Source organism: Catharus ustulatus, chromosome 4 (assembly GCF_009819885.2).
Source record: "Catharus ustulatus isolate bCatUst1 chromosome 4, bCatUst1.pri.v2, whole genome shotgun sequence".
NCBI lineage: Eukaryota > Metazoa > Chordata > Aves > Passeriformes > Turdidae > Catharus > Catharus ustulatus.
In genome coordinates, this window is record NC_046224.1 from 65,509,308 (window position 1) to 65,534,161 (window position 24,854).

At 39.2% G+C, this 24,854-nt stretch overlaps 1 protein-coding gene and 1 long non-coding RNA gene across 6 annotated transcripts in view; one reads left to right on the forward strand and one right to left on the reverse strand.

The window, feature by feature from the left end:
* The window catches only part of PHF21B (PHD finger protein 21B), a 179,351-nt gene that overhangs the window by 89,843 nt on the left and 64,654 nt on the right, over nucleotides 1-24,854 (forward strand). The gene's annotated exons all lie outside the window — the stretch shown is intronic.
* LOC116995505 lies at nucleotides 15,959-22,446 on the reverse strand. Its single transcript, XR_004417749.1, has 2 exons — nucleotides 21,649-22,446; nucleotides 15,959-16,251 (listed from the first exon to the last, which is right to left on the reverse strand). It is a non-coding gene; the product is annotated as an uncharacterized LOC116995505 (long non-coding RNA).

Consider the following 24,854-nt stretch of genomic DNA (forward strand, 5'->3'; position numbering starts at 1 on the left):
TTTATTACTAGTGCTTTATGGGGACCAGTGCTTCTCTATCTCCATGGAAAAGAACATAACTAGAACAGTGGTTTCAGGATGACCTGAGGGGTCTGTGAGAGGTAACAAAAGGCTCAGAAGGTCTGAGGAAGTCATATTACTGCTGTGCTCAAATTTATAGTCCTGATTTTCACAGCTGCATGGGAAAACTGCACAAATAGGAAAAGCTCTGTTTCTTTGAATTAAGGTTTTAAGAGCATGTAGTGGTCTTGTAGGCATTGTTAGTTAAAACTGGGCACTTAGAAAAGATGTTTCTTCTATAAAAAAGGCTGCTTTACACCCCTCTGTAAATTATCACAGAGATCTTCAAACACTGTTAAAAGATTGTTACATTGCAGGTAGGTCAAGCCTATTTTTCATCCTCAAAGCGAATTCCATCAATTTTCGGTCCACGAAATTTTCAGCCACGGGTAAGTTTTGGGAGCTTCCTGAGACCAGGTGGCTCAGTCTTCAGTGAGATTTCTCAAGGATGAGACAGAAATTCTCTGAGCCAATCCAAGTGGCACCTGGGTAAGCAATAGACTTTGCAACAGACTTTACTACACAGAGCCCTGCTGCTTTACTGCCATCCTTATTGCCTCCAGGCGTGTCCCACTGGGTTTTTGTGTGCCTGGGCCCTTGGCGCAGGCAGAACAAAGAGTGACATGATGTGGGAAAAGAAAGAGGAATATATCAGGGGAAGACAGTGCAGTGTAAATGTTCAACAGCAGTGTCCATGTGACTCCCTAGTGACAATTGGAGGACAAGAACCCATAAAACCACCCGACATAACAGGCAACCAAAGTGCCAGTGAAAATCAAACTGATTTGGAAGATGCTTTTTTAGTGTTATTTGTGAATAATGATTCGAAAGTTCTGTGTACTTTTTCTTTGTGTTCTTTGTACTCCTTTTGTTTGCATGAGCTGGAATATTATACACATGTAAATTTTCTCCCTCTATTATTTCTTTACAGATGAGAATAGTAAAGTGGTTTAAATCTTGAAAGCACGTATAAGTAATCTTGAAGTCACAATACTTCTTTTAGAAAACAAGACCAATAAAACTGAGAAATCCAAGATCAGCTCAAAGAATACCTAAAGCTTTATTTAGTTACAGAGATGCCCAATTGAAGCATGTCAAAACAGCCTTACCTCATCCCTCCCATTCAGTAATTGATATTAACAGAGTGCATGGGGACAAATGAAATTTTGCAGGCTGATATTTTCCCCTAGTTTTTCCTCCTTTACCAGAGGTCAATTTTCTAGTCTCCTGTACTGAGCTTCCTTTCTTGGAAGTTGGCTGCAACATAGATGGTTCCTAAAGGCAGTACCCATGGTTAGTCCAGGATGAGGCCCCAGGCACGACTTGTGTAAAGCTGCTTTAGTGACTGATTATTTCCAGTGTTGGAAATCACTTCAGTGAGGACTGAGGCAGGGTCAGGACAAGCGAGTAGGTATGTTTTTATCCAGTGTTCCCTGTCCCCAGAGGTGGCTGGGTCACCTTGAGTTCTACGGGGGAGAATAGAAGTGGAGGCATTGTTCTTAAGGTGTCTACAACTCAGAGGCTCTGCAGAAGCTCTCTGTTCCCTCCCAGTTCAAGTAGGCCTGTCATCAAAGGCATTTCTCTCTTGTTTACAATGGAGGACTTGGCCAGTTCCTTTTCACAAGTTCTCTTCTTTCCTCTTTGAAGGATGGTCTTATTGTTATGTGTCCTCTCAAGGCTGCCTTTGATCTGTGCTGTGTACAGTGAGATGCATGAGTGCTCACTGAGTAGATGTTACACCTACCAATCACTGCAGCATTCTTAATAATTTTGTTCCTTCAAATCCACTACCCAGCACTGACAAATTAAAACATTTTTTCTCTTGGTAGGCTGTATTTTACTCATGTGAAGTATAATTTTATCCTGTTCCTCTTCCCTACTGTAGAGGTTTTTAACTTTATGGATTTAAAAACTAGTCATGATGTAACTTTTTTCAGAGAGATGGGAGATGTAATGAAAGGAGCTTGCCAAGGAAAAAAAGGAGCAAAATTACCTGATCCTGTTTGTTTTAGGAAGACTATTAACAATTCACTAAGACAAGTTTAGCCATGGATTAACTGTGTTATAATATTAAGATTCTCCCTGCAGTTAGACTCTGCTGATTTGTGCCAGAATTATATTACATTTCCCTTACTGCATTTTCATACCATAAGGCTTTATTGTCACAAATTCCAAAAGTACTTTATGTTTTCTCTTCCATATGACTTCATTATCTGTTGGGTTTGGGAGCACCTAAAAACTCTTGTGTCTCTTGAGTGGTATGCAGACCACTCCAAAGGCTGTCTAAGAGCAGGGAGCTGAAGGATATAGAGTGTGTCTTATTTATTTTAGTGGAACTCTAGTCTCTATGTTTAATCCAAATTTGTTGATCTTTCTCTTTCTTTTTCTTTCTTTCTTTCTTTCTTTCTTTCTTTCTTTCTTTCTTTCTTTCTTTATTTCTTTCTTTCTTTCTTTCTTTCCTTCCTTCCTTCCTTTCTTTCTTTCTTTCTTTCTTTTTCTTTCTTTCTTCCTTTCTTCCTTTCTTCCTTTCTTTCTTTCTTTCTTTCTTTCTTTCTTTCTTTCTTTCTTTCTTTCTTTCTTTCTTTCTTTCTTTCTTTCTTTCTTTCTTTCTTTCTTTCTTTCTTTCTTTCTTTCTTTCTTTCTTTCTTTCTTTCTTTCTTTCTTTCTTTTCTTTTCTTTTCTTTTCTTTCCTCCAGCTCAGGTTCTTTGTTGCGTGATCAGAAAATCTCAGTATTTTCAGAGATCTGCCTATGTAAACCCCAGATTAGTTCTCAAGTGTCCCCAACTACTAGAAAACCTTAAATTTAACTTGAAATATATTCTCACCCTACTCAGACCTTCTGTTATCCTCCAGTTTTGTTACTCTAGTTTATTAACATTTGAAGGTCTGAAAAGAATGAAGTGAGAAAACAGCCTTTAATGTGATGACTCAGATGCAGACACAGCAGGCAGAGCTTCAGGAGATTAGAAATGGTAATACTTGTAATTAGAAATTCTGCAGTTGAGTAATGTTAGTTAGGAGCTCGCAAGCAGAATTTAAGTACTCAGATTAATCTATATGTTGTGAAAATAATTATGCCAAGCCAAGTGTTTCCACATCAGGCTATCTGGGATCAGTCCCTTGCATGAATCTTCATTTTGAATTCTAGCAATGCAGACACAGAGTGTGAGGCATCAGTGAGCCAGGTGTAGGTGTGACACTAAATTCAGTGTGTAACTGCTCTCCTCCACAATTGTAAGTGACAAGAATTTACCAACTTTGGGTTTATGGGGGTGCATTTCCTGTAATCCATGCTCAAAATGCTGCAGAATTGAAAAAGCACTGGGCTGGGCAGAGGAAAGTTTTACAAATGAATGTGCATTTTTTTCCCAGCAGACTGGTAAATTCCATTACCATTACATAATTACGTTTTAATTTTCTTCAGTGCTGTGTACTTGTATTTCTTCTCCCTGTTTCCAGGAGAGTTGTGAGCATTGAACAGCTTGTTTACTATTTCTCTCTTAGGGAATTTGTCATTGTAAAAAGCAGTAAGCATCAATTTTGTAAGGATCACAGAAGCATTTATCTTTTAACTAGATTTAGAAATATACAGGTTTTGGCAAAATAATGAATATAGTAATTTCACAATTATAAGCTGCACCTGATTATAAGCCGCACTTCCGGGTGTCAGCAACTTTTTGTTCTTTGTCCATGTATAAGCTGAAATGGGAAATCAGGGATACCAGTTCAGAAGTTGAGGTGAAAAAAGTGGTGGATTTTTTTAAAATGAGCATTTAAAAGCCTCAGAGCACCTACTGGGAATGTCTGGATATACTAGAATGGATCTGAGCCTGCCTGGAGTGAGATGACTGCCCAAGATCCCCGGGACCCAAAATTGTTGTGCTTCTATTTCTTTATTTGCATAAAGAATGTAATTGGAGCTGAAAACTGTATTGGAATAGATCCAGAATATTGGGTTATATCCTTGTTTCACTTCCACTGTAGATGATTATATTTTTAATACTATAATTTACATAATTAGAAATATTGATTCCTTTACAAATAAAGCAATTTAACTGCAAATGTGCCAAGATGCCAAAAAGTAATCAATCTGTTGTTATCTTGCATGTGTGAGTGAATTGTGATCCACAGCCAGCAGGGTTTTTTTTTTTTTTTTCATTCTTTGGTTTGCATCAGATGCCACTAATTTAGTATTGTCCCCAACTCATGTACTTTTTTGATTACTTGGTGTCAAAGTGATGCTAAAAGGCATAAAATTAGTGTGTTAAAATAGTCTCTGATTAGAGGAACACAGCATATTCAAATTGTGAAACAATTTCCAGTTCTAGTTCAGGTTTCTCCAGTGGGATATCAGATAGTGAGATTTAAGTGTGAGTATCATCTGGGCCCTGGAGCACAGATCAGAGTGACATTCTGCATGAGAAGAGAAAATTAGAATTTGCATAAATTTTTCTCTAAATAAGGCTGAAAAGTGAAGTCTTCATATTGCATCATTTGCTAAACACACTGTCTCACTAGATGCATGTTTCTGAAACAATAAACGTGAATAATGCAAACAGGAAATCATGGTCTCCAGAGTGAGAGGAACAGATTCAATCTAGAACTTAAAAAAATCCACGAGGAATCTTTTAATCAGTATATCAATTACTGAATTCTCTGTTTGTACCTCTAGCACAGTGGTGTGATTTCTGTTTTTCCCCCTCTCATAAAGCTTTAGGAAAGTTCCTCAATGACATTTCTATGTAGTATTTGAAATGAGTAGAAGACTCAGCCATTGCAGCTCTGTGTCTCCCTGGACAAAATGCCCAATGAATTCATTCTGACAGGGAAAACCTAGTTGTTTCTTTCAGGAGAAATGAAATTGTAAAAGTAATCTTTAATTATGTTTCACATTGTAAGATTTTTTTTTCCTTGGTTAGCTACAAATATGAAACTGTTTTCCAACTTTCTACAGATTATCAGTAAAACATGTTATTCTTTCTAAAATACAGACTTAGAGGAAAGCAGAATATTTAGTCCCACTTGGCCATGAGTTGGCTTCATGCGCAACTCCTGCTATTAATGTAAGTTCTGTGAAAGCTGTTTGAAACTGATTGTATATTTGGATTTATGGCTCAACAAAAGTTCAGTGTGGACTCTCAAATGAGCTTGTGCCTTTTCATGGAGTAAAGCTTAGAAAAATAGATGAATGCTGAAGGAGGAAGGCAAAGGAACTTGTGTGTGACTGCCCTGACATTGCAACTGCCCTTGCAAAACTGTTGTACATGAACTTGGTATTTTTCTTGGACATTTGGAGGCTACTTTTCTCCCTTTCCCTCCCCTTTCTCACTATATTTACATGAATATATGGCCAAAGAGAGATATAAAAGAGCACAGGGACACTCCATCATTCTTTAAAATCAATCCCTTTAGATACACTAGCAGTAGTATCCAAAGGAAGAATGGGATGTATAATGACGTACTGCATTTCCTATTTTATGCCAGTTTTTTTCCTGAATTGGAATATTTGTATGATTCAAATGTTCAGTCCACTTTTGAAACAGTGTATAAGATCTGAATCAGATACAACACATAAGTTGGGCCCTTTATAAACGTAGTAGCTTGGCAAAGAGGAAAGTCAAGAGTTTGACTATTTTTTTTTTTTTCTTTTTTTTTTTTTTTTTTTTTTTTTGTGATCATCTTGTGATTATCATACATAGAAATACGAAATTCTCCTCCGTGAATCTCACTGGTTTATTCCATGGATCCAAACATTGTACTTCTGGAAGAATAAACTAGGAAAAAAAAAAGGTTTTATTTGAAGACCAAGTTTTTGTTTGCTTTCAGTTTCCTTTCATATGACTGCTATTTAAAGTTCTTGTGTGAGAAATTAATACCAGCCAAAGACAAACTGAGGAGATATTTGTCGAGGAACTGGTGCAGTTATCACCTAATTACTGAAATGAAACTTAACATGGCAAGGTCCATTGTACAAATTGCTTGTAATATAGTAGAATAATAATAAATAAATAGTAATAATAAATAATAGTAGAATAATAATTAATAAAAAAACAATCACTGTCATAGTACACATCAGTCAAGTAATTCATTTTAACATTTAATTTTATATATATACATATGTACACCTAAGTATATAAAAATTTGTATGGTCTCATATATATGTTTGTGTAGTTGTCTCCTTGATTTTATTTTTGGTGTCTATTACATCTTGTGTACACATGTATAAGTAAATAAGGACATAAATTTTAGTTGTCCCAGATAGCTAGAGTGGTTACCAGCATAGCCAAGTCTTTCGTATCCAGGAGAGATGTTATGAGAAACTTTCAAACGTTCCCATTTATTTCTGTCCTTTCACTTTCTGGAAATCATTTTACCTCACAGGTATGTGCTGATGTTTGATGTGACTACATCAGATAAGCACAGCAGATGCTGCCAACTTGTCTCTTCATGGCTGCTAATGATACTGTTGCCTAAACCCACATGATTTTGAGAGTATTTAACAATCAACCAACACTCTAGGGATAATATCCATTTGCTGTTTCATGTGGAACATTCAAACATAATAAAAATTTATTTATTAACTTTTTAGCGGAGTAAAGACCCTGAAGTGTTACATTTTTAACCACCATGGTGCAAAATAGCTAAACCTGGTCTAATGACCATTGAATGATCACATGTATCACTCTATGTGAGAAAAAAATGCATGTAACTGTGGCAGTTTCCTATCTGATCACAGTTATTGATTGAATTCTGACTTCAGCAGAAGTCAAACATTGCAGTTGTCTCTGAGCCTAATATAATTTGTTTAAATCTGTGCAGGAGTGCGGGGGCTTTTGGGTTCTTGACACTCTTGCTGCATTCAATCAAGTAGAATGTTGCTTGCATTCACCAGGGGGAAAAAAAAAAAGAGAGAGGAAAATTGGAGAATTCAAAGCTAGACATTGTGTAGGAAATGTTACCATTTCCTGTGTAGTTACAAAATTACCACATTCCACTTGCTCTGTATTATTTAATCCCAATTTAAATGAGGAAGATATTTGATCCCCCGAATTCATAGTCCTGGAAGGACATGTAGTTCATTTGTTCTCAAAGACTAAGTGAACAGCTCACAACATTTTTCACTTCAGTTTCTACCAGTCAAATAGGAGAGAATACATTGACCCCAGTGAGGCTGCAGAAGATGCAGAATGGCTTCAAAATTTTTGCCAGCTTACAGCTACTTTCACACGCTCGGTTCAGAAAGCACATGCTGGGAAAACAGGTCAGTCCCCTGCCAGACTCTTTTGCTGTTTTAAATTTTCTGCAGCTCTGTTCACTGAGGTTAGGCTGAAAGCAGGACAGTGACCAATAAGATAAAATATAGATAACTCAGCATTTGCATGAAAGGGAAAGATTTTTCAAAGGCAATTATATTAATTAGAAAATAAAAGTTTTCCTTAAAGAGAAAATGATTAATTGATTTTTTTTCCTGATTGACCATAATCAGAAATAAGCATTTCTGAAAATTGCAATTGTTGCAATTGTTGTTCTGTTGACTCCTAAAATATTTTTGATTTTAGTTTTTCATCACCACCAAGGACTGAACTCTCCTTTCTCCTCATACAACTTTCAAATACTCACATTTTAATACTTGGAAAATGATTGAGAGTAATTGGCACCAGGAACTCTCCTACTTACCTACCTCTCACTGATTCAAAATCGGGTTTGCATTTGAAAAAAATGGTGCTCTTAAACATTATGACCTCAAAGCCATCCTGCTTTCTGTAAACCAAGTTCTTATCAATTACATATCATTCACAAAAATAAAATTAAAAGCCAAAGACCTGATTACTATTACCTAATAATGGTTGTCCTGGGTCAGACTGGATGTCCATCAGCATTTGTGGCTGTGTTAGCAGTCAGAAACTAAATTAAAAAGAGCTACATGGGATGTTTTATCAAAGGCTCTTCTGACAGCAATTTCATCTCAGGTTTCCTGATCCAAATATAGTCTCCATGTATTTAGATACCCTTGGTGGTATTCTTTTCCATGAAGATCCCTGGTCTTCCCATGGTCCCATGAGAGCTTTCATCCCCCTCAGTGTCCTTCTGAAAGACTCTTTTGTTTTGAACTTGGTTTCCACCAGTTTAATTGGATTGCCTTTGCTCTTACTAGATGAGACATAAAAAACTGATCTCCACCTACTTTGTCTGAGCCCTGTAAGATTTAGCAAACCTCTCTCACATTCTGTCAATTCCATGTGAATCTGAAGCAACATAATTCTAATAATTATTTTTGTATGAGGTTTTCCTTGTCTTTGGTCATCATTTGAAGCTATTTCAGTACCTTATGAACATCTGGAGCTTTTCCTGGTCTAACAGTAAACTTTTCCAATGGTGGGATCAAAAAGGTGCTCAGGGTGCAGAATGTCAGGACTGGCTTCTCTGATATATATTCCCCATCATTTGTGTTTGGCCATCTAAGAAAGAATGACACGGATTACAACAGAACCTTCTCTTTTGTAATTTTTCTATTGAAAAATATAACACCCCACCAGTCAGAAAATACGGTGAACTTTAGGATTGAAATTGTGGGATTTAGAAGAAGAAAGATGGATTCAGGCCTCCCTAGGAAGAAAGGGGAGGAGAAAGGCACAGTAGAAGGGGTGAATAAAGGACAAGCAGACTGCAGATGATTTACTGTTGCATTACGATTACTGTGTTACAATATATTGTTTCTCTTTCCTCCTTGCAACACTTACATTTGGAATGGAACCAGTCTTTAGAAACTGTTTTTCTTGAAGTTCCTTTAAATCTCTTTCACCTTAACCTTTTTCTTAATGTGGAGGAACCTTTTTTATCTAGATATTCAGAAACTGGGATCTGTAGTTTTTCTCCTAGTATGCATCTTTAGAAAGCAGATTAATTGCTCATTAGGTGATATGAAATTTAGAAAGTTAGAGTATGAACGATTCGTTAAAAAAAGGAGGAAAGCTGAAAAAAACCTTCATCATGCTGAAATTGTTAATACACACCCAGGTGGACTCAGTGAAAGAAGGAAACAAATGAAAAAGTGCTTCAGCTGTGCACAGGCATGAAGCCTGGGCATATCAGGATTCTCCAAGGAATCTGTTACAGCACAGCTCCCTAGAGTAAAGCTGTGGCTCTGCACTGTGAAAAGAAACCATATAACCAAATCTCCCAATAAGTGGGTAAGTGACCAAAGATAAAGACATGCTTTTAGTTTGGTCTTGCTGAACTTATTATTTTTCAATTCCACTCTCTGTCCTCATTTGACATATTTGTAATGTGAGACGTTCCTCCTGATGTCTGACCTTCCCTGCCAAGTTTTCAGAATTAAGACTACAGTTAGAAGCCATAGAAATAATCTCAGGAGATCCACAGATCCTATCTGGAGCAGAGATTGGGCAATCTAAATTATCCACTCTGCTTTAATTTATTTTGTACTTGTCTAGGTTTTTTCTGAAAAGTGTTGAGAACCTATAATTTGAACCAAAACCTCCCTGTGCTATTTATTAACTGATTCAACCTTTCTCGTAAAGCCTGGTCTTGTGCACTGAGACTGGCTATTCAGCACTGAAGCTGTTTTCTTTAGAGCAGTTCTTGGAGGGCTCCCAACAGAAGCAGTGCAACCCCTTTCCCAGATTTTATAGTTCAGGAGCTGTTTTTGATAAGTGTGAAGCTGAGACGGAAAATCTAGAACCCAAAATATTATTGAACCAGATATAGCGAGACTTTCACTCCTCTACCCTGATTCCATCATCCAACTACCTTTTCAGATCTGATATTGTGAGAGATCTGGTCTGATCCGCTGTGTTCCCGACCCCCAAATCTGATTTGATGTTCAGAACTTAACAGTGGACTCCCAAAGGTCTTTTCCAACCTTATGGATTATATGAGTCTGTGGTGTAGGGGAACTTCAGTCCCAACAATTGTTCCTGCTGGCTGGAAGATACACAGAAAAAGATTCCAGCAGTCATGTCCTCTGAAAGGACAATTTGAGTGCTAAAATTCACCAGTATACTGATATAATTTAAGAATATCAATTAATTTAATCTAGAGCCTTTGGATATAGTGAGGAGAAAAGAGAGAGCTTGAAAATTGTTTCCAGTCTGCTGTAAGCAGTCATCATTAACTACTATTAAAAAAAAAAAAAAAAAAAAAGAAAAAGAAACCAACAACAAAAAAACAACAAACAAAACAAAATACAGGAGACTGTAGAGTGACCTGAAGTTGTCTGAAAGACAGTGCTCATATTTCCTATTGATTTGCATTTATGTGTGAAGTGTATTGTGAGGCAGCCCAGTGCTTTCAAATATTTCATTACAGACCAATCATTAAGACAGAAAGAGCTACATGGATGCCATCAAGGACACTTATTAGACATATGTTTGGGTGTGCTTGTGTTAGCAATGGACTATAAATAATGAAATGAAATGAAAAGAAATGAAAAGAAATGAAATGAAATAAAATAATAAAATAAAATAAAATAAAATAAAATAAAATAAAATAAAATAAAATAAAATAACAGGAACAAACCAGATACTTTCCTACTTGGCGTCTCCAAGTTCCCTGCTGTGGATGTTAGCTGTGGATGTTATTGTTTTCTTGGAGAAGAATTTTAAAAACTGTTGGGTATTATTTCCGAGCTCTGCTGCAGTTAGCAAAACCCTGTCAAACATAAAATCTGGCAATATTGTATCTCTGTAAGCAACAGGTCATTACTGCCTATGTTTTCTTTTATTGTTGCAGTTTTGTTCAAACAAACAAGTAAAACCCCCTCAAGTAAATAACTGTACCTCTGTGTCACTCTGAGCTTCTGGTGCAGTGCTGTGTGGGTGTCTCATAGCAAAGAGGTGATTTAAACTGAGGGTTTTTTTAAATACATAATATAAGTATTTTATAACAGCACTAAAACGTAATTGTCTGTATTAAGCACTATAAAAAAACTTGGGTCCAGAGTCACAAAAGCACTTAGGACTTTGGCATTTCAGATGCCCTCAGTGTGAATCCAGAACACAGTGTCCTTGGCATAAACTGACAAACATTGCCAAGATAGTTTCCAAAATCACAAGTAGTGTATGAATATTGATTCTTAGGAGGTGCAAAATTGGCTTCAGTGTGCTGAATTCACCTGAATATTCACATTTATACCCAGTCCTTAACCGTTGTGCAGAGTTCTTCAAACATGGGTGTGATAATGATGATTCAGAGGAACATTGATGCTTTGTCACTGCTTACAGTAATTGAAGTTCTGGCCTGGTTTGATATACAAATGTTAGAAACTTGAAAAGCTTGTGACTCACCAAGAATGAGTAAGGACTGAAATGTGAGCTTTCAAAGCAGCATAAGGTAAAATGGTCCTGGAAAATTTCTTTTCATTGCCCAGTTTGAATTTATAGCATATAAATGGAGCACCACCAACACTAGCAGGGATATTGTGTGTCATACAGTGCTTGATTTTATTTTTAAAGCCCTAGCTGCAGGAATCATGTAATTGCATAAATTCACCACTTTAATTTGTACAAATAATTGTATTTCTAGTGATTATTTCTGGAAGTTTGACCGCACCACTCCTGCACAATTATTAAAGGAGACAAACCTCCACAATTTATTGCTTTTATAAAGTCCCATATTTTTAAGTTGTTTCTGTGATTAGTTGGGATACAACATTTGAATACATTACTTCTGTCAATATTCTGAATGTAAATGGTAAAAAGTTTTTTTAGTTTGATTAGTTTTTAAATGTTGTTCATTTGCATTCAGTGACCTGTTCAGAAATATTTGAACACTGTGGTGTGTAAAAGTAAAAAGTTAGAGACAAGGCCAACATAAAGGTATCTTAAGGTGAGATAAATGGGTGGAAGGCAGGCTATGAATTACTTTCTCAGCCCTCTTTGGTGAGGAATGATGCAGCTGTAGGTCCCACACCATAGTTTCCACTATAGCTCTGGAGTCATGGTAGCACAGCAGTGGGAAGGCATCTCACAGGAACAACAGATTTTCCAGCTGTTCCAGGAACAATTGAAGTAATTCCATTTACCCATTGAAATATCTGCATCAGATAATCTGATTGTGCAACTCAGTCTCCTCTGCCTTAAGTTCTCAAAAACAGTCATCTGTTTATCCAGGTTAGGGCAGAATTTTGATTACAGTAATTTCGTGCATATAAGGCGCACCCTTTTGACTAAAATTTTGATCCAAACCCAGAAGTGCGCCTTATACCCCGGAGCACCTTATATATGGACAAAGTTCGGAAATTTGCTAACCTGGAAGTGCTAGCCTGCAGAAGCCCCGAGCCGAGCCCGCCTGGCCCCGAGCCAAGCCAGTAAGCCCTGCGATCGTGTGATTCCGTTACTAATTCATTACTTTGTTGTGCATGGATCCTCACTGCAAAAAAAAAAAAAGTGTGCCTTATATGCTGGTGCGCCTTATATATGGACAAAGTTCGGAAATTTGCTAACACCTAGAAGTCTGCCTTATACTCCGGTGTGCCTTATACCCGTGAAATTACTGTATTTGTTGAATAATTTCCCTGGCTCATATTTTCATGCATGCAAAACATGGGGCCAGGAATGCAGCAGGGCTCATCTTTTCTGCAGAAGACCAGTCAGGTAATAATTCAGGATGTTGATCTCTCAGACTGAAAAAAATGGTTATTCACAGTGAGGGTTGAACACTGGGCATGTTTTTAAAATCTTGTTATTTTTTGAGAAAGAATTTGATTTGGTCATCATAACTGACACCAAAACTGATTTAAACATGTACAGTGGGAGAAAAAGAGGCGAAAAACTCTGTGGACCTTGAAAAGGCAAATAAATTTTGGTTCCCATCCCTCTGGAGAACCCCAGCTTATTTAAAGGCTGAAGTGAACTGTGGGACTGCTTAGCTTGTTTTTGACTTCAGAGAGCTGGAAGAAGCATTGAAGGAGTAGGATTTCTCTGTGTAGCAATGAGCCATATGGGGAGTTTGTGTAATACTCCTTGAGGGGAAAGGAATGAAACAGTCATAATTCTCTGCTTCTTCTTTGGACAGTCCCTCATTACAGGACTTGTGCTCCTGGAAAAGACTCCACCCTCTGACATGTAGAATCAACCACTGTAGTGATAGCAGATACTCTGTTGTAACACATACACACACAATGCATGACTCCGTGCCAGGCTGTAATTTGTTTTTGTCATCTATCTACTGACTAATGTGACAACCCACACAAGTATTTATTTCCAGAAGGAGGAATGCAAAATGAGAGCTGTAGCTGTCCCAAGTCCTGAAAAGCTGTTTAGTGAAAAGGAGGGGGAAAGAGCAGCCTCCCACTCTTCCTCCCAAATGACAGGTTTTTAAAAGCCCAAGCACCAAATTCAACAACTTTGAAGTTGGCCTTATGCATTTTTTTAGCTGCCATTTTCTCTCTGCTGTAGCTTCAGAGAAGCTGGTATTTGTTCTTTGTTGGGCTGGGAGTATTTGGGGACTTCAAGTGAGATGTTGCCAGAATGTGAATGGTTGGGAGCTGGGAAGGCGAAAGACTGGATTGCATGCTGCCTTGCACATGAATGACACATGCTCCTGCACACTCAGCCCACTTTGGCTCCCCAAATCAGATTAAAATACAAAAATCCTAGAACAGTGAGGTGCCCATCAGAAATTCTGTCTATGTCAGAGGCCCTTGCAAGCCTGGTTACAGCTGCAGGTGAAACTCCTGAGCAATTCAAGTCACAAAACAGGCTTATATTCTACCCCAAGCTTAGTGCCCACAGTAGGTATGGAGAAAACCAGAATCACTGTCCCTATCTTTCAGGAAAGGAGCATCTGAGTCAGCAGGCAGCTATTCTGTGTAGCTGGGAAAAAGGTGTTAAGTGGCTGGAAGCTAAAGCTGGAAATAAGACAGGGATTTTCAAGATTGAAAGCCATGAACCTAGTAAAATAGCAGATGCTAATGCTTGAGATACTTAAATCAAGGTTTCACTTTGGTTTCAGAATGGCTTCCAGGAAGAAATTATAAACTTCATGCAAGCATTCCTGAATTAAGTTTTCTGAATGGCACAATGTGATCCAGTAGTCGCATAATCCTAAAGTTGCCTTAAAACATTTAGCTCTGCAGATAGTCATGTCCTGACCATTCCGTGATAGCCAGCAGGCTGTGACAGCTGTGGGATGGATACCAGTGGTTGTCCAAAGGAACTTTGATGTATCCCTGCGAAGATTTTCTGGTAGTCCTGAATTACTGTGCATGTCTGGTTGAGCAGCTGCGGGTTGGAACTTGATTCACATCCTATGGCTTGAGGCACTGATGGAACTGCCCTACAGGTCTGACAGGCTTCCTCTAGCAGTCATCACAAATGCTTTTTCAGAGGAACCTGTCCACAGAAAAATGGAACCAGGTTTGGAATTCTTGAACCAGTCTCCAAAGTAAATGCAATCTCTTTTCAGGGACAGAAATTCGTCAAGGTGCTAGGGAGGATGTGCTGCTCTCATTTGTTCTTGCCCATGTGTGAAGAAACAGCAAAAGACCAAGGAAAATACAAATGCTCTTGTAGCATTCTATTGTTGGAAGTCAGGAATGGTGGCAGTCAGTAGTTAAATACATCCCTTTTCCTGCTGATGCTGTGGAAAGTTTGTAATTGCTCTTGAAGGGCTTGTCTTTTTCATTAATAATGTATTTTTCATGGTTTCTTGTGGCTCAACTGACACATCCCTCTTGGTATTTTTATAGAACACACTGTAGAGAGGTTGTCCTAAAACTCACAATTTTTTCCCTGTACTGTCCTATCAGTTAGTGATATTATCAGATCCTGTCCTTTCAGTTATTGGCCATTTGAAAGAAGCCAGGCATTGTGATTTTTTTTTTTTTTATTTTTTTATTTCAACATGAAATGGTTTAAAAGTCACTTTAAAAGTATTTATGGATGAAATGGTAGGAAATTTTCATTCCTTTTGCCAGCCCTTAAAAAAATCACGAGTGATTTTAAAAAATGGAGATGTCTAATTATAGTTTAGTCACGATGCTATGAGAGCAGATTTCTACTGCCATGAGTCAACTTTTGCTTGTTCTTGTGCTCTTTGCCAAGATGCTGAGTTTGTCCAGGTCATTCTGCTTTATCTCCTGCATAGTTGCAAAAATCCTTGTTGATAAGGTCACATCCAAGCTTCATTGCTCAGCATGAGCAATCTTAACAGTATCAACCCCCTTTCTAACCAAAACTACTCTTAAATTACATTGCAGTCTCTCAAGGAAAGCCAGAACTTTCCAAGGCAGGAGGACTTCTGTGCAAGGCTGTGCCAAAAAGACTCTGTGTGTTGCCAGTGTACCAAAGAGAGCATGAGTTAGGAGCTGGTTTTAATTTAAAAGCAGGAACAACTAACTGGCAGTCTTGGAAAGGGGGAAGGTGAGGTAATGTGTACCTGCTTTGGAGAATGCTGTCTAGCCAGCAGCCTATCCCTGGGTGGAAGATGGCTGCTACAGGTGCATGGTGACAGCACATCCTGTTTAGGGATGGCAGTATATTTTGTCAAATGGCAAGTTGTGACCATCCTGACTGTGTCTGTCTGAGTCCTGGACAACTGGAGGGAGATGCCTCTACTAAAATGGACTGGTCCTGTGATCAATACACAAATGCTCCTTCTTGTGTTATTCAGACTTAACATTCTTAACATGTTTGAAACCAAATTAAATGCTAACAGTAGCTGTACAGGCGTTCTCTCTGAACATCAGATGTTCAAGGTCTAAGGCATAAAGGCCTGGCCTAAAGCAAGGTGAGCTCATTTTGCGGTTTAGGAATGTAATTCCTGCAGCTCACCCATCACTCTTATCCCACTGTCCTAAATCTGGGATAACTCCCTACTGAGACATTGCAATTTTATACAAACACATGTTTCAAGATAAAGAACAGTGCACTTGCATGACTAAACATTTCACTGTTTAATTTTCTGGATTAGACTTCTCCAAATTTTGTCACTCAGTAGGGATATTTAATTTTTAAGTCAACATGCCCATTGGCAGTGGAAACAAACCACCTCAGAGGAGAGTCCACCTTTCCATGTAAAGGTACCAGTAGGATGTTCCCAGGGAGACTGTAGGGCCCCCACAAGGTGAGTGAAGATCCTCATGCTTTGATTCATTTGAGCTAGTTCTGGCAATCGACATTAGAGATAACACCATGGAGCTGGTCTGGTCTGGCTTACTTGTCTTTACTCTGTATGAAAATTAGAGCAGAGAGAAAGTAGCAGAATCATTTAAATACATTTCACTGGATTTCATCCTGCTCTTTCACTAGTTTGAACCAAGACTAATTCTGCTGAAGCTGATAGGTATTGTAATAGCTGATAGGTCTGCTGTAGGAGAGAAGAATAAAGTTCAGTGAGTACATAAACTAAAGGAGAAGTGTTGGGGGATAGGATTTTTTTTGTTCCATTCTCTCCTGGAATTTTGTCCCATCTGTTGCTAAGAGACAATAACAACTGGTACTAAAGAACAGAAGAAATTAACAAGGCAGAGGAAGGGTGCAGTTGGCGACTCTCTTACCTGTGGGAATTTATCTTTGGAAGGGCAAAGATACTGCAAGGTTTTGGGGGAGGCTGAGCAGCTGGCCTGGGCCAGGCTCCTCTTGGTCTCTCTCTCTCTTGACATAGGAGGGGAGACAGACTAAAGTTGCTGTGGGAAGAATTTGCCACCACTGCTGGGTTCCATCTCCTTCTGTCTTCTACTGTGAGTGAAGCTCTGCTTGTAACCGTGGCCATTGGACTGGGACCTTATGAGCAGCTTACCTCACTAGGAAGGACCCTCACCATCTACTCTGGTGCCTCAGGGAAAAGCCAGGACTCCAAGCCCCTCGAGGGAGCCTCTCCTGGCCGTGTTAGAGAGCCCAAGGGCTGCTGCCCAACCCCACCATTTCTCTGCCACGGCTCTGGGTTTTTCACTACACTGTAACTCCACATCCCCTGCCTGCCGGGACACCCGCAGCTGCTGCTGCAGCTGCTGAGTTTCTGATACATTTTGTTCCCTGCTTCGGGGTCTGCTCACCACTGCCATTCCAGCCACCACTCTGAGTTCCTGCTGCAGCCCACCTCATTATACAGAGGGGCACTGGGGCCTGCTGGCCCTGTGGATTTGCAGAGGAAGTGCCTTTTCCATCCTGCCCACCGTTACCCGCATGCAGTGAGGCTGCAAAGCCTGTGCCACAGCGCCCCCTGCAGGCGTGGGGGACTCATTGCACCTGCCCTGTCCGGCTGGGAGCCAGCAGCGCCCCTGCTGGCTGTGAGCGGAACTGCACCAAGGGGAAAGTGAGGGGCTGGGACTGGGATTTGGTTCTGTTTGTTTGCCTTGTTACACACACATACTAGTGAAGAACTGTTGCTTCTTTTCCTGTATCTTTGCCTGAAAGTCTGAAAGCCCCTTAATTTCAAAGTTATAATAATTCCATGGGAAGGGGGTCATACTCCCCATTCCATGGGAGGTTCCTGCCTTCCTTGTATTTCAAACCAAGACAAGAAGTTGCTTCTGACTCCATAGCCCAGAAGTGCCCTGAGCTGGAGGTGTGCCAGTTATAGATCTGCAGTTACTGAATTCAGCAAATGGGGAACTAGAGAGGCATAAATCATGGAAGATGAGTACATATGTCAAAATCTCAAGGTCTGTTTTCTTCTTCTTGGCCCAACAGCCATCTTACTCTGAGAGTGGGCACCTCAACTCCCTGTTATGCCAGCAGCGAGGCTCATCTGGACATGTACATGTACCAGTCTAAAACAGTTGAGTTGAGTTTTGTTATCTTCAGACCTAGAGTTACTCTTGGAACAGCGTAAGAACTGCACTGCCTGCTCTGAATTTACATGTGTCAGCATCAAAAGCCTGTGTTTCCTCCCCCCACCATATTCCAGTCACTCCAAACTGACTTGCCCTGTGTTCTGCAGCTGATGCATAGGTGGCATTTCAAGTCCTATTACACTCACAGTCTACATGGTACGCAGCAAACTCTCTTAGGAAATGGATCACAAGCCTTAGAGCACATAAAAAACCAATAAACTAAATCTCTCAGCTGAGAACATTTGTGCCTTGTTTCAACATATGTACCATCTTCTGTTCATCCACAATACCCCCAGATAAAAAATCAACTAATACACTTCTATCATGTTGTAGAGAGGAAATGCTAATAAGCTCAGAAGAGCAATGATGTTAATGGATGATATAATGAATAGCAGGAGATTCAGGCATGCTCATTGCTAAAATACTCAGGAGCTTTACTTTTGTTCCAGCTTTGAAAAGTTTCCGTTTACAGATTGCTTAGCCCATCTATAGACTTAGTTACTGCTGAATTCAGCAGTCTTTGTCTCTTTTCTGTGATGTTGTAGTTACTTCTTCCTTAAACTTTTAGGTAAGAAAACTGAATGCATCTGCCTTTACCACAGCACTGCATTCCAGCTCAGCCTGCTTTTGGTTTTTAGAAAGAGTACTGTCAAGAAAAATGAAATTTCAAATACCTTTCTCTCAATGTCCTGTTTCTCCCTTACCTCCTCTCTCCGTCTGCATTTGACTGATGTATTTTTTAATAATTTTTGTTGAGTTACTTTTTTGATGATTCCTATTCCTGTGATTTATTTCTTATTCACCATGTCAGCAAAAGACTGGGAGCAGTGTCTGGTAGGTGGATGTGCCTATGTGGGGATGTTAGTGTCTATTTAGATGAGATGAGCATAAGCTCTTTTGGTGAAGGTTGTTTGTAGGAAAAAAATTTTACTAGATTTTTTAAGTATAAAAATATAATAATTTTTGTAATAAAGAGGTTTATTTTCCTTGAAATGGCTGTTGAATATACAGAACATATTCCTTGATGAGCTATATATGCTTTAAGGCAGATCAGATTTTAGATCTAAATGACTTGACAAAGACCTATAATTTGAGGGTTCAGAGGGTAATTTATTCATTGTGTCCATGCAGCCTTTGGCCTCTCTGCTGAGTCTACATATTATCATTGGCAGCAGTCTGCTGGAAATGGACATGTTTCCACACAGGCTACTCAACACACAACTGGAAAAAGTGAGTGTTGATTACTACTGGAAGTACTATTGGTAAACTTGTTGGCCTAGCATGAAAGACACAGTGGTTCTGTACTTGTTTCCTTTGGCCACAGTACATTGTCCTCATAGGCTCTTGCATATGTTCCTTCCTTTATTCTTTAATCCCTTCTTTTCTGTTTCCCACTTTCCTCACAATTTGTTGTGAAATTGCCAAGCCTGTGCCCATTGCTGCCCAAACACCATGCCAGCACTCTCCTGAAATTATGTTTTTCCCTCCTCTTTTCCCCTTCCTCCCCAGTGCTTCTACCACCTAGCCCTGCTATTTTTGAAGCAAGGGTGTGATCTGAAGTGGGAAATCCATCTGTATTAAAAGCAAGGGGTTTTTTTTCCCTTGATAAGTTAACTTTAATTAATAGAACTACTGGTTTATTGCACAGCTATCTGAATGCTGGCACAGTCACGTTAGTCGGTGTGTCACAGGAGGAGAATTAAGGGATTAGGAGATGGATTTCTTTGGAAGAACTGGGAATTCATATTGGCATACCATGCTCTGTAAAATATGCCCTGTTTCCCTCACCTCCTATGAGGGAGAAGGCCCTCATTACTGAAGTTTATTTTACTTTTCCACAATTCCTTTTCAAGGCTTCAATCCTTCAGGAAAAAAAACAAAACAAAAAAACCAAACCAAACCAAACCAAACCAAAACAAACCCCCCCACACAAAACAAAATAACAACAACAAAAACAAACCAACAAAAAGTGGGGAAAAGCAGGAGTGACATGATAGGGGGCTGGCTGTAGTCACGGTATCTATAGAGCAGGTGTGTAGAGAGCTACTGTTTCCACACTGAGTGTTGCTAATGCCTCCTGCTCAGCTGGAATCCACTGGAATGAGCAAACTTGATATTGCCACTTACTTGTCCCATTCTGTTTCTAAATTGTGTCATTATAGTTCCCACAGTTGTGGCCCAATCTTATTCCAAGTTGGGAGTTACACCACAGGTGATTTTTGAACTTGAACAAGGACTTCTTTTTACATTCTTATCTATTACTTGTGCTGTATTTGAGCTCAAATCATTGGGGGCTACTGCACAAACCTGCCACCTAATCCTTGCCTTGTGCTCTGAAGTGTGTTCCGCTCTTGCAGATGAAAAGGTTAACTCAGATGGGAAAACATGTGGTGCACTACAGAACTGGAGAGCAAGAGAATCAGTTCTTTCTGACCACCTTGTCATTTTTTGTATTCAGTGTCTTTGCAAAATTACTTTTATCAGAAGAAAAGTCGGGATAAATGGGAAAAGCTGGGATAAATGTTCCAGACAAAGCATCTGTTTGACTGATGGAGGCTAGTATTTAAGTTCTTGTGATGTTTTGCATTCAATAGGAAATGTTTATTCTGATTCTGAGATGTAAAAATCATAGGGGAAAAGTTTGCTGAAGCTTCTCTCGATTTCTTCTCACCATTCTTCTGTGTCCTTGAATCCTTTCTGAGTATACACACAGATCAGTACCACTCTCCAGTTCCCTGTAGAGTTCTCATGGACGAAGTATCCAAGTGCTTGCCACTACAATAGCAAAACTCAACATACAAACATCTTTTTCTCTCTTTTGCAAAAGGTGGCTTTTGCAAAAAACCTGTTCATGGAGTAGTTTAGAAATTAGTTCAGACACAAAACTGAAGACTACAGACTAAATTTTGCAGATAATTTCCATTTTATATGTGCATTAAATAATCATTTCCATCTTGATGGAAAAGCACCAAGAAAGCAATGTGAAAGCAATAGCAATGTTGTGTGTCATTGCCTTCTCCTTAGCCACTGAGCTCCTCTCCTGTTGTTGTTGTTGTTGTTTTGAAATGGGCCCAGTCTGTTCTATCACGTTCTACATTCCATCTTATTTACTGTCATTGGCACAATCTATGTTATTTATTGCTTGTTACCGTCTTTTTGGCCTCAACAATAATGGTTGTGTAACTGTCTTAGTTTCAAGGATCTACAAAGTCCTTCATTAGCAGCTCTTTTATCTCTTTAATGTTCTTTCCCAACACTGCTGTATACCTTTCTTTCTCTTTAAGCATTGTCTTATCATTTGCATTTCCATTAAGTTAGAATGAAAGCATGTAATTCCCTTTTTTCTTAAATTTACACATTATTTTCTACATCTGCTAATGTATTTGTGCAATTCAGTCATTCTAAATAGTTTCTTCATGCATTCTCTGAAGTCTCATTAACAGAAAAATATTACATGCTGTGTCCTCATCTTATTATGAATGATCAATTATCTGTATCTAGTCAAGTGGCGTTCCTTGGGATTCTCAAACTGTCTAAGTTGGCTTTTGATTTCTCGCATGTGTGTACTCACACAGCATTCTTTGTTGGGGGAAGGCGGGGAGGACTAGGGAGGGGAAGTTAATTTTTAAAAAATCTATCTAAACGACCCATGTCCCTAGAGCAACTAGGCCATTATATTGAAAAAAAAAAAGGGTGATGTTATAATTGTTCAGGTGGTATTCATTCAGCCAGGTTTTGAACATTACCTTATGTTTTTGGTAAGACATTAAGACATTATTTGATAGCCTACCTCTTTGAACACTCCCTGCTTGAAAGGCAGAAAACCCCTGCAGTTCTGTTGCTTCCTGAGTTCTGTGGCAGCCAGCCTGCCTGCACAGTCAGCCCTCAGGTTGGATAAAGAGAGGACTGTGATCATTCACAGTTATGTTTTTTGATACTCCTCATGGCAAATGAAGTGGTGCAACCGAGGGAAAAATTAAATGAGGAGTGAAGGTGCTCTCAATAGCTAAAGTTTTGTGTTCGTGATATGGAGCTTCAGTTTCCAACTTTTACTTCCTGTGACTTCAGTTTTAGCTGTTGCAGCTTCCTTCCACATGTATACTTAGAGTTCCTACCTCTTGAGGCGTTTCAGTGGTTCATAGGCATTCCTTTGAATGATGTACAGATGCTCAGACATCCTGGGAAGGAACAGAGAAATTATTGAGGTTGTCATCCTCTATATATTGTATGAGAAAGTAGGAAGTCGTGAGATAGAAGTCCATTGTCAACTCATCCTTCTGCTCCCTTTACTTCTGCAACACCCACATAACTGTTCATCATTCTCATTCCATAGTTTGTAATAAACAGTTTTATTTTATGATGCAGGAGGAAAATCTCTCAGAGGTTTTCTACTTCAACTGTTTTCTCTCCATTGACAGCAGAATTGCAAGAGTGCTGTTGTGAGAAATATATTTCTGTGTCTTTCTGCCATTCCTTCCAGTTTCTTTGAACACTTTTTTTCTTCAGATCTGTAGCATCTCTTTTTAGAGGTGTGTTTCCCATCTCTGGTCATGGACTTTACCACATTTTTTGGTCTGTAGATTGCTTTTTATGCAAACTGTGGAAAGGAAAATACATGAAATTAAGTTTCTGCCATCTGCATAGTTCTTTTCATGGCCAAGTCCGCATACACACAGGAAAAGGGTTGGACTTGTTAAGTATCGTCATCATCTCCACAAGGTTTCCTTTGGAGGACATGTGAAAATATTTCAGGCACAATAAGATAAACAGGGTGATAGTTCACTACCTTTAATTTGACAGCCATAATCCTGTGGGATAAAGATAAAATCATATGATTTGTCTTTAAAATATAAATAAACAGCATTTGATGGATGCTAACAAGTTCATTTTCACAATACCTCGACTAGGAAAACATGTTACGAAGTTGGAAAACTAAGGCAAAGGGATTTATCTAGATCTTGAAAGACAGCTCTGATTCCACCTCAGTCCTGGTTTGCTTAGCCAGATGCAGACTCAGAGGCTGGGGTAGAAGGACCCTGCTCTTTGTGCTGCCAAGACACAGGGTTTTTCATTAGTAAAGTGTGCCAACAACTGATGGCTTTTGCAAAATACCTGTTCATAAATTTGCCTTCACCAAAACTGTGCTTGGGGGTGATGGAAAATTGAAAGGTGGCTCCGAGCATTTTCATGTGTACCATGCAAACATGCCTGTACTTGAAAAACACTAATCATTTTGGAGTCATGCTAAAAGCTCATGCTGTTGGGTTGAAATATGTGTATGTAGAATTGCTGGAGAATTGTCTACACCAGGCCTGGAGAGGAAACAGGGATTTTTTTCTTTTCTTTGCAACTTACCCAGAATTTCTGATGGGAATACTTCACCACTGAAGATCTGCCTTCCCTTGGGAGAAATGCAACCATTTAATTTCTCTCTTCTTTCTGTGTATGCTGAGGAACTGATGGTTTGATCCCATGGGAAGTCTGTATCTGTTCAGTTACATTTGTTCATTTCAGGAGGATTCTGTGTTATCTAGGAAAAAAAGGAGGGGGAGCATTTGGCTTGGTTTATTGTACTGCTGGCTCTTCCTGCCACTCCAAAGAAGATGTGCATTTCCAAATTTGATTTTAGGCTGGGGTGAAGGAGGGAAAAAATCAAAGAAATGTTGGGGTAGGCTTTGGGTTGGGTCTGTTGGGAGGAATGGGGAATAGGGAATGTGAATTAGGAGGCAGCAGCTTTGAAACTGGATACAATGAATTAATTTATTCTTAGCTTTTCTGATTGCATGCAGTTGTATCTCTTTTTGCAGTGCTTGGTCATAGGAAGCAGTGCCCTTTTAAACAAAAATGAGAAGCCCCTGAGTTCTAGACACATGGAATACAAACTTTAATGACGTTCATGGAGAGGAGAAGAAAAGAGGCAGAGTACTGAAAGAAAGAGAGGCAGATTATCAAGAAATGTGAGCTTGATACCATTTAGAAAGGATCTGGATCCCATGAATAATCTAAAAAAGTCAAGATACCACTCTAGAAATGCAAATGTCTGCCCTGCATCTTATAACTATAGTGAATGAGCTTCACAAAATGGAAACATTCAACTTGTTCTAGGGCACTTGCTCAGTCTCCATACACTGGCTGCATGTTTCCAGCCTTTAATCACTATGCCTTTGTTTTCTCAAAACTTGAATTAGAAATATATCAGTGTTTATATGGTGTCCACCCGGGGTGTCTTTGTGTGTTTGTTTGTAGAGAGTTGGATTTGTTTTTCACCACCAATTAAGCCGTATGAACACAGTCCTCTTGAATGCATGGGATGAGGCAAATAATGAGAAACTGAAGCTGGCAACAGCAAAAGTGTAAATTTTGAGCTGTGAATAGAAGGTTGGACTCTGGTTTTGGGGCTATAGGAGAACCTGTGTTACACCACAGGGAGCCCTCCTCTGACCTGCCAACAGGATGCTTGTGTGCTTTCTGCTTTATTCATAGTGAGATCAAGCTGAAGGTTTCCTCTGTGGTAAGTTTGGGTATAAAAAAAGCATGTTGGAGCCTTGCAGACCTGCTCCAGAACACAGTGCTCCCTATCTAAAGGCTGTCATTACTGTGGGCTTCAGCACTGGCTGTGTCTTACTATTAGCAGCTCATTGTATGTTTTTAATTTGGGATTAAGGAAAAGAATAGAGATCCACCCATCAAATACAATGGAAAAACAACTACTCTTGCATGGAAGATTTTTTGAGCGGTGTTTATCCCACACACATAATAATTAATTTTCTGGATGCATCTATGCAGCATGTGTGTGAGTGGGCACACATGTAACTCTGTAGCAAGTTTTAAAAGCTCTGTTTCTGACAGAAAACTTGTCTAATTAATAGGAGTAGGAGACAAAATGCCAGCTTGTAGATTTGTTTCCTCGGCAGAAATCAGCCCCCCCTCCCTGTGACACGGCTCCTTCTTGATCTGATGTAACAAGAAGAGAGAGTCAGCTGTGAATCAACCGCC